Source organism: Heptranchias perlo, chromosome 7 (assembly GCF_035084215.1).
Source record: "Heptranchias perlo isolate sHepPer1 chromosome 7, sHepPer1.hap1, whole genome shotgun sequence".
In the NCBI taxonomy this organism is placed as follows: domain Eukaryota; kingdom Metazoa; phylum Chordata; class Chondrichthyes; order Hexanchiformes; family Hexanchidae; genus Heptranchias; species Heptranchias perlo.
The window spans coordinates 29006180-29019402 of NC_090331.1; the positions used below are offsets into that span (position 1 = coordinate 29006180).

The 13223-nt window shown below is 46.4% G+C and overlaps 1 protein-coding gene across 4 annotated transcripts in view; it reads right to left on the reverse strand.

Moving 5' to 3' along the window:
• Positions 1-13223, reverse strand: part of spopla (speckle type BTB/POZ protein like a) — a 220860-nt gene that overhangs the window by 114293 nt on the left and 93344 nt on the right. The window contains exon 1 of one of the 4 annotated variants that reach the window (XM_067987204.1): positions 9976-10039. The exons of the other annotated variants lie outside the window; for them this stretch is intronic. The gene's annotated coding sequence lies outside the window, so the exon portion shown is untranslated. Of the gene's footprint in view, positions 1-9975; positions 10040-13223 lie in introns of those variants that run through there. 4 annotated transcript variants of the gene reach the window in all.

Here is a 13223-nt window from a genome sequence, read left to right on the forward strand (position 1 = left end):
CATGACATGCCAAGCAAACTACAGTGCTCTAGTCAGACCACACCTTGAGTACTGTGTCCAGTTCTGGTTGCCAAGTCACAAGGGAAAGGAAGATGTCTAAAAACAAACCTTACAGAAGCATGCAAGATAGAATGGAAAAGGGAAATTGGAATATTATTTTAAATTGTGAAGTAGGGTACAGGGCCACAGGTTAAACTGGCAAAAGACAAGTAAGGGACTGGTACCAGGAAATTCTTCACACAAGACAGTGAAGAATATATGGTAAGGTCTTCCAAATACAGCAGTGAAGACAAAAACCCTGGAATCAGTAAAGAAACAATTGAATGCTGCAATGGGGAACTGTGGGATCTCGATGGATGGATGAATTAAGACAGTCTTTTTCATCCATAGTTATCTTGGAATCCAAGGATCCCAACAAGCATGTTTCAGCTTTTATTGTGTCACCATTTAAAACTTACATTTCATCTACTTCAACACTATTAACCCCTTTCTAACTGTTCCCAGAATAAAAGTTACAAAGCACTAAGTTACAAGTTACATAGAAATTGCCTGATGGAAGCGAATTGATTGGTTAGAACACTCATCCAACTTAAAAAGTACTCACTATAATTTCTTGTGATCTCATTTCGCCACACAATCCAACACGGTGCACTGTAGAAAATTACTCATTCTTTGGCCATGGCAGTAACATAACGGCAGTAACATAACGGCACAGAAATTGCTCAGAGCAACGAACGAACGGCACTCGCCACTCCAGAGATTTATTCTCACCCACAAACTGGTCAGTGCTGCGTGATGTTCCTCTAATTCAAAGCTGAAGAGTCCAGCGGAGCAAGGACCATGCGAGCAATAGGAGGATCTCACTCTCCCCTCAGCCAATCGGATTGAAGCATTTTTGACAAGCCGTGGAGTCAGTGGCCCCGATGTTCGTGGGGAGGCAGGATGGCAGCCAGGGGGGGAGGGGGGCAGGGGTGTGACCCGCCCAATAAAAATTGTCCACTTCGCACGCCATCGCGAGTCAATTGCAGCCACTTCACGTGGCTTCTGGATTTGCCGTCCAAAAGCTGCGCAGCGGGCGGACTGTGCACCCGCATCACAGGCTATATTTAAAAGGGGCAGTCCTCCAATGACTACTCTTGGAGCAAACACCCATACACCACAATGGAGCAGCACAGGGGCAAGGCTGCTCCAAGATTCAGCGATGCCTCACTCCAGGTGCGACTGGATGGGGTGAGGAGGGGGGGGGGGGTGGGGGGATGTGATCCACCCGGCAGTCGGGTGGAAGTGGCCTGCCTCTGTCGTCAAGAAGGCCTGCCTCGAGATGGCAGGAGGACACCAGAAGCAGCATCTCCTCCTGCACCTGGATCCAGTGCAGGAAGCGCTTCAATGACCTAACTAGGTCAGCCAAAGCGAGTACACTTACTCATTCTTCTATATTCCATCTTCCACATCACCGCCCCCACCCCCCAAATCATTCTGCACTGCCAACACTACTCTATCACATCACTCCCACACCCACTTAAGGCTCATCCTCAACTTACCAGCACTTCCTCACCTCCCCATTAGTCACCCCACCACGACCATTCAACCCAATCCTCATACAATGTCATGGCTGTCTCATACTGACCCTCTGGTGCATCTCTTTCACAGTCAGTCACACCCAAACCAATGCATTCATTGGTTGGCGACGTCACCATCACTCACACGTCTGTACTTTCTCCCCTGATAGGAGAAGAGAGCCCAGAATGCACGGGGGACGGCAAGGGCTGGAGGGGTGCCGCGACAAATCGTTGGAGAACCAAAGAAAAGATACAGCACAGAGGGGGGCCATTCGGCCCATCGTGTCCACGCCGGCTCGAAGAACAACCAGGTGCCCATTCTAATCCCACCTTCCAGCACCCGGTCTGTAGCCCTGCAGCTTACAGCAGTTTAGGTGCAGGTCCAGGTACTTTTTAAAAGAGTTGAGGGTCCCTGCCTCTACCACCAACTTGGGCAGCAAATTCCACACACCCACCACCCTCTGGGTAAAAAAGATTTTCCTCATGTCCCCTCCAATCCTTCCGCCAATCAGCTTAAATCTATGTCCTCCAGTTCTTGAACTCTCCGCTAGGGGAAACAGGTACTTCCTGTCTACAATATCTGGGCCCCTCAGAATTTTGTACCCCTCAATCAAGTCACCCCTCAGCCTCCTCTGCTCCAAGGAAAACAACCCCAACAATATCCAACCTCTCCTCATAGCTGCAATTTTCAAGCCCTGGCAACATTCGTGTAAATCTTCTCTGCACTCTCTCGAGAGTAATTACGTCCTTCCTGTAATGTGGTGATCAGAACTGTGAACAATACTCCAGCTGTGGCCTTACCAGCGTTTTATACAGTTCCATCATTACAACCCTGCTTTTGTATTTTATACCTCGACTAATAACGGAGAGCATTCCATTCGCCTTCTACACAACCTTATCTACCTGTACTGCTACCTTCAGGGACCTATGCACATGCACTCCAAGGTCTCTCACTTCTTCTACCCATCTCAATATATTCCCGTTTACTGCATATTCCCTTTTGTTGTTGGCCCTCCCTAAGTGCATTACCTCACACTTCTCCGGGTTGAACTCCATTTGCCACTTTTCCGTCCACTCCACCAACCCATTGATATCTTCATGGAGTCTACAGCTATCCTCTTCACTATCAATGACACGGCAATTTTTGTGTAGTCTGTAAATTTGCCAATCATGCCCCCTACATTCAAATCCAAATCATTAAAATATACCACAACAGCAAGGGACCCAACACTGAGCCCTGTGGCACACCACTGGAAACGGATTTCCATTGGCAAAGACATCCATCAACATTTACCCTTTGGTTCCTGTTACTGAGCCAATTTTGGATCCAATTTGCCACATTTCCCTGTATCCCATGGGCTTTTACCTTTCTGACCAGTCTGCCATGTGGGACCTTGTCAAATGCCTTACTAAAATCCATGTAGACAACATCCACTGCACTACCCTCATCAATCCTCCTTGTCACTCCTTCAAAGAATTTAATCAGATTTGTAAGGCATGGCCTTCCATGAATAAATCCATGCTGACTATCCCTGATTAAACCATGCCTTTCCAACTGACAGTTTATCCTATCTCTCAATATTGATTCTAATAGTTTGCCCACCACCGAGGTAAGACTGACCGGCCTTTCCCTCGTACCCTTTTTAAACAATGGTACTACGTTTGCAGTCTTCCAGTCCTCCGGTATCTCCCTGTATCTAGTGAGGATTGGAAAATGATCCTCAGAGCATCCGTTATTTCCTCCCTGGCTTCCTTCAGTAGTCGAGGAAACAATCCATCTGGCCCTGGTGACTTATCAACTTTCAAGGATTCCAGTCCCTCTAATACTTCCTCTCTCGTTATATTTACCTTATCCAATATTTCACACCTCTCCTCTTTAACTACTATGTCCAGATTATCCCTTTCCTTTGTGAATACCGAGACAAAATATTCATTTAAAACCCGACCCACGCATCCTCTGCTTCTACACACAAGTTACCCTGATCATCCCTGATAGGTCCCACCTTTTCCTTAGCTATCCTCTTGTTCTTAATGTACTGATAAAACATCTTTGGGTTTTCTTTAATCTTACTTGCTAATATTTTTTCATGCGTTCTTTTGGCTCTCCTTTTTTACATCATCCCTGTATTTTCTAAACTCCTCAAGGCTTTCTGCAATATTTAGTTTTCTGTGACAGTCATAAGCTTTCTTTTTCCGCTTTATCTTGCCCCGTATACTTCTAGACAACCAGGGGGCTCTAAATTTGGCAGTGCCACCCTTTTTCTTTGAGGGGACGTGTCTGCATTGTACCCGTAGAATTTCACTTTTTAGTGCCTCCCACTGGCTTGCCACTGATTTCTCCTCAAGTAGTTGTGTTCAGTCCACTTCTGCCAAATCACCTCTTAGTTCTGTAAAATTTGCCTACCCCCAATTTAAAATGTTTACTCCTGATTTAACTCTGTCCTTTTCCATAATAATGCTAAAACTAACTGAATTGTGGTCACGATTCCCAATATGGTCACCCACCGTCACTTCACCCACTTGCCCATCTTCATTTCCCAGGACTAAATCTAGAATTGCATCCCCTCTTATTGGGCTCGTCACGTACTGGCTAAAAAAGTTCTCCTGGACACCGATCAAGAATTTTGCGCCCTCTGTGCCCCTCACACTGTTTGAATCCCAGTTGATTTTAGGGTAGTTGAAGTCCCCGACTATTATTGCCCTCTTATTTTTGCACTCAGAAATTTGCCCACATATATTTGTTCTTCTATTTCCCTTTCACTATTCGGTGGTCTATAGTACACTCCTAGTAGTGTGACTGCCCCTTTTTTAAAATTTCTTAGCTCAACCCATATGGCCTCACAGACGCGGAGCAGGAGACGCTGGAGCTCAGCCAAATCCGAGTGCCTGTCCGTCGGGGACGCCGAGACTGGCACCTGACAAACATCTGGTGACATAACTTTAACATTCAGCGCACACAGTATGAATTGATGCTAACATGCCTTGCCATCTTCAACACCTCAGTATGCTCATCGCAACATGCCACATCTGTGATGATGCTTAATATAGCCTTCTGTTCTTTTACAGGGCCTTTAGCGACTGCTGTGATGGCAGAGGGAGATTCCTCAAAGGACCTGCCAGCCTCTGAGGGTGCACAGTCACATCTGAACAAGCCATCCACCAGCACAGATACTCACACCTTGGTGGGTCCTCGTCCTCAGTTAGTTGGGGTGGCACCTAGTGAGCTACCACACACGTGAGCACAAGCAGACAATGGAGGCAGGGACAGCAGTGGAGAGTCCGCGGCAGTGGAAGCACTCATTCTAGGCTCTGCTCAGCTGGACGCAGATGCTGAACCCTGGAGGTCATCCTTTAAAAGAAGAATGATCGAGGGACAGCAGTACATTTGCGAGGTGCTGGAACAGGTGCTACACGCACTCTCCACAATATGCCCAAGCTGTCAGGAAATGCGTCAATGCCAGATTCATCAGGCGCACTCAGAAGACAGTCCAGAATGTCACCCGAGCACAACGCAACGCCATCAACGCTCTCAAGACCAACCGCAACATCGTCATCAAACCAGCGGACAAAGGAGGAGCCATCGTCATACAGAACAGAACGGACTATTGCAAAGAAGCATACCGACAACTGGACAACCAGGAACACTACAGACGGTTACCCGCAGATCCGACCAAAGAACACACCCACCAGCTCAACAAACTGATCCAGACCTTCGATCCAGACCTTCAAAGCATCCGACGCACTCTCATCCCACGTAATCCCCGCGTGGGAGACTTCTACTGCCTCACAAAGATACACAAAGCCAACACACCCGGACGTCCTGTCGTATCAGGCAACGGAACCCTGTGTGAGAACCTCTCTGGATACATCGAGGGCATCCTGAAACCCATCGTACAGGGAACCCCCAGCTTCTGTCGCGACACTACAGACTTCCGACAAAAACTCAGTACCCACGGACCAGTTGAACCAGGAACACTTCTCACCACGACGGACGTCTCGGCACTCGACACCAGTATCCCCCACGATGACAGCATCGCTGCGACAGCATCAATACTCAACACCAACAACAGCCAATCTCCAGACGCCATCCTACAACTCATCCGCTTCATCCTGGATCACAATGTCTTCACCTTCGATAACCAGTTCTTTACCCAAACACACAGAACAGCCATAGGGACCAAATTGGCACCCCAATACACCAACATTTTCATGCACAAGTTTGAGCAGGACTTCTTCACTGCACAGGACCTCCAACCAACGCTATACACCAGGTACATCGACGACATTTTCTTTCTATGGACCCACGGCGAAGAATCACTAAAGAGACCACACGACATCAACAAGTTCCATCCCACCATCATGCTCACCACGGACTACTCCTCAGAATCAGTTTCTTTCTTGGACACACGAATCTCCATCAAAGACGGGCACCTCAGCACCTCACTCTACCGCAAGCCCACGGACAACCTCACGATGCTCCACTTTTCCAGCTCCCACCCTAACCACGTCAAAGAGGCCATCCCTATGGACAGGCCCTGCGAATACACAGGGTCTGCTCAGACGAGGAGGAACGTGATGGACACCTACAGACGCTGAAAGAGGCCCTAGTAAGAACGGGATATGACGCTCGACTCATCGATCGACAGTTCCGACGGGCCACGGCGAAAAATCGCATCGACCTCCTCAGAAGACTAACACGGGACGCAACCAACAGAGTACCCTTCGTCGTCCAGTACTTCCCCGGAGCGGAGAAACTACGCCATGTTCTCAGCAGCCTTCAACATGTCATCCATGACGACGAACACCTCGCTAAGGCCATCCCCACACCTCCACTACTCGCCTTTAAACAGCCACGCAACCTCAAACAGACTATCATTCGCAGCAAATTACCCAGCTTTAAGGAGAACAGCGTCCACGACACCACACAACCCTGCCACGGTAACCTCTGCAAGACATGCCAGATCATCGACACAGATACCACCATCACACGAGAGGACACCACCCACCAGGTGCATGGTTCATACTCCTGTGACTCGGCCAACGTTGTCTACCTCATACGTTGCAGGAAAGGATGCCCCAGAGCATGGTACATTGGCGAGACCATGCAGACGCTGCGACAACGGATGAACGGACACCGCGCAACAATCGCCAGACAGGAGGGTTCCCTCCCAGTCGGGGAACACTTCAGCAGTCAGGGACATTCAGCCACCGACCTTCGGGTAAGCGTACTCCAAGGCGGCCTTCGAGACACACGACAACGCAAAATCGTCGAGCAGAAATTGATAGCCAAGTTCCGCACCCGTGAGGACGGCCTCAACCGGGATCTTGGGTTCATGTCACGCTACACGTAAGCCCACCAGCGAACAAAAGCTATCTGTTTTTAATATAACGGGACATTTGCTGGCTTTCTCTGCCTTCCGGATGTTTCTGCCTCTCTCTTTTTTTTTCTGTTTTTTTTTTGTTGACTGTGTATTCGGGGGCTCTGTAGGTAACACCTCTCTGTCTGAACACTGTGATTGCCTTGGCAACGGGCAGTTGCAAAGACTATCTGTAATCACCATGTATTGTTCTGTGATTTATAAATGCGTAGGCTTCGAGGAGTTCCTGACATTTACCTGAGGAAGGAGGAAGCCTCCGAAAGCTTGTAAATTTCAAATAAAATCGTTGGACTATAACTTGGTGTTGTAAAATTGTTTACAATTCTCCACAATAGGGCAGAGGATGGAGAAGTCCAACTCCTGCATGAGTGGAATGGTGGCACAGGTACAGGAGGGAATCTCAGATGGTGTCACAGGGACGTGAGCAACTCTCTGAGATAATGTCACAGGTAAGCGCGGGAATGTCTGCGATGGAGAGAAGGCTAGCCTCCATTGAGCTTCAAGCACGGCTCACAAATTAGGTCATTCAGGGCCTGACAACAGCCGTTCAGACTCACGGTGAACAACATTCTGCCACCTTAAACAGGCAGGCAGATAAGCGAACACTGGCCTTACAAGGCTTCACACATGCCCTCCAAACTGTTGCCCAACAGAGTGGTAGGAGTGATGCAGGCCTGGCCCAGGGGAGGGATGATGGCGAAGAAGTGAGGGGGCATCGAAGTGAGGGGGCATCGAAGTGAGGGGGCATCGAAGTGAGGGGGCATCGAAGTGAGGGGGCATCGAAGTGAGGGGGCATCGAAGTGAGGATGCCACTCAAAGCAGTCCCACATCTTACCCATTGCCCCACTCTGAACCAGTACCCGCAATGCTGCCTCCTCTCCAGGTGGCCGAGTCTGCCCCTGCACAGGTGCAGGTGGAGCCGGTCTTTGGAGTGGCCCTCACGGGCACCAAAACCCAGAGGGCGTAGGCCCAACGCATCTAAATCGGTCGGGGCATGAACAAGAGCAACCTGCCACTACCTCTGCTGCAGCCACAGGGGATACACCAAGTAGAAGTAGTCGGAAGAGAAAGGCAAAGGTTTTGTGAGCACGAAGGGTATGCACAAGGGTGTTTGACATTGGTCGTGATTTTAAAAAAAATTTATATTAGCTTTTTGTTAAACTCACATTAAATATTATCACCACTACTGCCACGTCTTGGCCATCCTTGACTGGCTTCTGTAATAGGGCCCTTTACATGAGGTTCACCATGAATGGTGACACTTGATGCCACCCAGTGGGTGACTCTACAGTGGGTGTATGTGTAGTCGCAGGCCTGTTTTGTGCAGGGAGGAGGGTCTGGTGTGGGCGCTGCTCTATCCAGATGGTGAGAGGACTGGGTTTTTCACACTGTCAGATGTTAGGAGAACCATTCACATATCAGTGATTCCCTGATCTCACGAGCAGCCAGCTGAGCTGCTGCTCTGCCCATGGGTTGCTCCTGCTCCTCCTCCTCCTCCTCAATGTGGGTGGCAGATGTGGATGGGGCCTCCTCAAGCGGTGCCCCTCTCTGTTGTTGCCCTCTGTGCTCTTGTGCAGGTGCCTGTGGCGCAGCACTGTGTTGTGGAGCTCCTCGTGGTGGAGTTGCACGCCGTGCCTGATGAGTGTAATGTAATGGTGAATGCAACCATGGTGTCCCCCCCATCCTGACGGTGTGAGTTTGAGGGGGTCCTCAAAGTAGTCAAATATGTTTGAACAACAGAGTTTGGAGTGGAAAGTAAGAATTTTCAGTGCAAACACTAAGATCTTGCAGCCAAAACTTTGTCTGAAAGAAAAGTGCCCTGCTGTAAGAAGTGACCTTTTCTCCCCATCTGTCAAATAAGCATTTGAAACTCCCACTGGCTGCTGGCTGAAACACGTCTGCTGCAACATGGAGTGTTTCTCACAGCACGGGAAACACGCTGAGAATGCTTCAAAATGCACCCCTGCCAAAATGTGGAGAAAATTAAGTACCTCAAGTAACTAACCTACCTGAGCAACTATGTAAAGTATCATCCCCCCAGCTTTAATTGCCGGTGGGACTTCCGCATTCGGGAGGTGCGCGCGCACCCAGGCGCGTCAACGGGGAACCCGGAAGTCTGCAGGTTGGAGCCGAAGCTGAACAGGATTTCCCCGATTTTCGGAGCCCCCCCACCCCCGCTACTTCACTGAAAAATCGAGCCCAGTGAGTCAAAACCAGGAAGTGAAAGTTAAAAATGTAAAAACCTTGTAAAAACAGTTAGAGACAGCGAAATGAAGAGGGGGTTAGAAATAGAGAATTAAAAGATAGAGATAAAAGAGACAGAAAGTAAAAAAAAAATGTTTTAAAGTTTTTTTTAAATGTCCAACAACTCAAAATCATAATTAATGAGACTGCACATGTTTAAAATTTAATTTTCAGCATCAGAGAGGGTGTGTGGTAGTCATTAAGATCTACTATGCAGTTAAATTTTAGTTTGGAGCTGATATTTTTGATCGTATTTTTTTGTGGCGATATTAGTTAGTTTTCTGCTGGGGAGGGGAACAAGTTGGCACTGGTCCATTGATTCCAGCCGTCAAGGTCCCTTTAACGCGAATCTGTCACATCGCCAGCAAACCAGGAAGAGCAGTTTCTGGATTTCCACGTTTAACTGCGCATGTGCGGACACCGGAATTTGCTCTTGGATTTTGCCACTAATAATGGTAAGCGCTGTTGAGCTCACCATTATTTTAGAGGCAATTCCTGGGCCAACATATAAAAAAAACACACTTGGACTTGGATTCAACTCACAGTAGAGACACAACACTGCCATTCTCAATTTAAACTGTCAGCCTTGTGGAATAAAATCAGATTCTTCAACATGTAGTATTGTCTACTTTCACTGAAGATTACACAGCATATGTTTTAAAAGTACAAAGTCAGAATCTTTATACAACAAACAGCACAGAAAGTAATTAAGATAAAGGGGTACAACAATCTACCTCTCCCGAGATTGCTTTTGGCTCACGCAACTGCATAAACCATTAATAAAGCACACTTACATCTATTATTCATAGGCACACAGATACAAATGAAGAGCAGTAGAGTATTTTAGCGACTTCAGGAAAGTAACCTGTCTTCTAGGCTGGCTTCCGTAGATACTTAACTGTTGTAACCTTAGCAAATACAAGATCAACTCCCTCCAGTAAACAAATCTCTTGTTCAGCTACTCAAGTTGCTTTTAAATCTGCCTGGGCAAGTCAACTACAGGTTTATACTTGTTGTCTGGCTGAGTGACTCTACTGTGGGCAAGTTCATCTGCATGTGGCCAAGGATGTCATCTTTTCTTTTCCTAACAGCAATATAAATATGGTGCAATAAACAAGGGCTAGGGCAACTGGTACTTTGATTCAATATCTTTCAAACCTGTTGCTGCAAGCCTAACCATATTTTTCTTTTGCATTTTCCATATTGGCTACGGTCAGTAATATAAACACCAGCTCTGAAAACTTCCAGTGTGGCTGCAGTAGCAATCAAGAATATTGGGCTTAATCGTCAATGTACAACCCTATTAAGTACAACAAACATCTTTGTACTGCACATGGACATATTTGGTTGAGAAAATAAATCCTGCTCCCTCCAGCATCACAAACATTCACCACTTTGTAAAGCAGTTACATAAAGTTAGACTCGTGTTTTATTCCAAAATTAGAATTATTTAGGAGTCAGTCCTACAGGTTACTGGTACTGAAAATGTATGAAAAACAGACATGCAGTTTTGTTTAAAAAAAGCCAGCCCAAAGGAACGTTGAGTCAAATTTGGTTCTACTATCCATTCTATTTCCAAGAATGGCTGAACAAAGATATATTCTATCATATAAAGCCAGCATTAGCAATTGGAATTTCCAAGTAGCAAGAGTGATCTCTCACCTAAATATTTAGGGTCCTAATTCTAAACAAAGGAAACTACGAAGGTACGAGGAGTGAGTTGGCTGTGACAGATTGGGAAGCTTCATAAAAAGGCATGACGGTGGATAGGCAATGGCTAACATTTAAGGAACGAATCCATGAATTGCAACAATTATACATTCCTTTCTGGCTCAAAAACACAAAAGAAAAGCCACCCAACCATGGCCAACAAAATAAATTAAGGATAGTATTAGATCCAAAGAGGAGTCATATAAAGTTGCCAGAGAAAGTAGCAAGCCTGAGGATTGGGATCAGTTTAGAATTCAGCAGAAAAGGACCAAGAGATTGATTAAGAGAGGAAAAATAGAGTATGAGCGTAAACTAGCAAGGAACATAAAAGCAGACTGTAAAAGCTTCTACAAGTATGTAAAAAGAAAAAGATTAGTGAAGACAAATGTAGGTCACTTACAGTCAGAAATGGGAGAATTTATAATGGGGAACAAGGAAATGGCAGAGCAATTAAATGAATACTTTTATTCTGTCTTCACGGAAAAGGACACAAATAACTTGCCAGAAGTGCAAGGGAACCAAGGGACTAGTGAGAAGGAGGAATTAAAGGAAATTAGTATTAGTAAAAAAAGTGCTGGAGAAATTAAAGGGACTGAAAGCCGATAAATCCCCAGGGCCTGATAATCTGCATCCCAGAGTACTAAAAGAGGTAGCCATGGAAATAGTGGATGCATTAGTTGCCACCTTCCAAAATTCTATACATTATGGAGCAGTTCCTGCAGATTGGAGGGTGGCAAATGTAACCCCACTATTTAAAAAAGGAGGGTGGGAGAAAACAGGGAACTATACACCGGTTAGCCTAACATCAGTAGCAGGGAAAATGTTAGAGTCTATTATAAAGGATGTGATAACCGGGCACTTAGAAAATATCAACGGGATTAGACAAAGTCAACGTGGATTTATGAAAGAGAAATCATGTTTGACAAACCTACTGGAGTTTTTTTTTTGAGGACGTAACTGGTGGAATAGATAAGGGAGAACCAGTGAATGTGGTTTATTTGGATTTTCAGAAGGCCTTTGATAAAGTCCCGCATAAGAGGTTAGTGTGCAAAATTAAAGCACATGGGATTGGTGGCACATGGATTGAAAATTGGTTAACAGACAGGAAACAGAGAGTAGGAATAAATGGGTCTTTCTCGGGGTGGCAGGCAGTGACTAGTGGGGTACCGCAGGGATCAGTGCTTTTGCCCCAGCTATTCACAATATATATCAATGATTTGGATGAGGGAACCAAATATAATATTTCCAAGTTTGCTGACGACACAAAACTAGGTGGGATCGTGAGTTGTGAGGAGGATGCAAAGAGGCTTCAAGGCGATTTGGACAAGTTGAATGAGTGGGCAAATACATGGCAGATGCAGTACAATGTGGATAAATGTGAAGTATGAACCATGGTCCTGTGACTCGGCCAACGTTGTCTACCTCATACGTTGCAGGAAAGGATGCCCCAGAGCATGGTACATTGGCGAGACCATGCAGACGCTGCGACAACGGATGAACGGACACCGCGCAACAATCGCCAGACAGGAGGGTTCCCTCCCAGTCGGGGAACACTTCAGCAGTCAGGGACATTCAGCCACCAACCTTCGGGTAAGCGTACTCCAAGGCGGCCTTCGAGACACACGACAACGCAAAATCGTCGAGCAGAAATTGATAGCCAAGTTCCGCACCCATGAGGACGGCCTCAACCGGGATCTTGGGTTCATGTCACGCAACACGTAACCCCACCAGCGAACAAAAGCTATCTGTTTTTAATATAACGGGTCATTTGCTAGCTTTCTCTGCCTTCCGGATGTTTCTGCCTCTCTCTCTGTATTTTTTTTCCTGTTTTTTTTGTTGAATGTATATTCGGGGGTTCTGTAGGTAACACCTCTCTGTCTGAACACGGTGATTGCCTTGGCAACGGGCAGTTGCAAAGGCTGTCTGTAATCACCATGTATTGTTCTGTGATTTATAAATGCGTAGGCTTCGAGGAGTTCCTGACATTTACCTGAGGAAGGAGGAAGCCTCCGAAAGCTTGTAGATTTCAAATAAAATCGTTGGACTATAACTTGGTGTTGTAAAATTGTTTACAGTGGTCCCTTAGAGGCAGAGACAGGTGAAATTATAATGGGGAATAAGGAAATGGCAGAGATGTTAAACAAATACTTTGTATCTGTCTTCTCAGTAGAAGTCACAAAAAAATACCGGAAATAGTGGGGAACTAAGGGTCTAATGAGAGCGAGGAACTTAAAGTAATTAATTTCTCCAGAACTTTTTCTTTGCTAATATTAATGGGACTAAAAGCCGACAAATCCCCAGGACCTGATGGCCTACATCAGAGGGTTCTAAA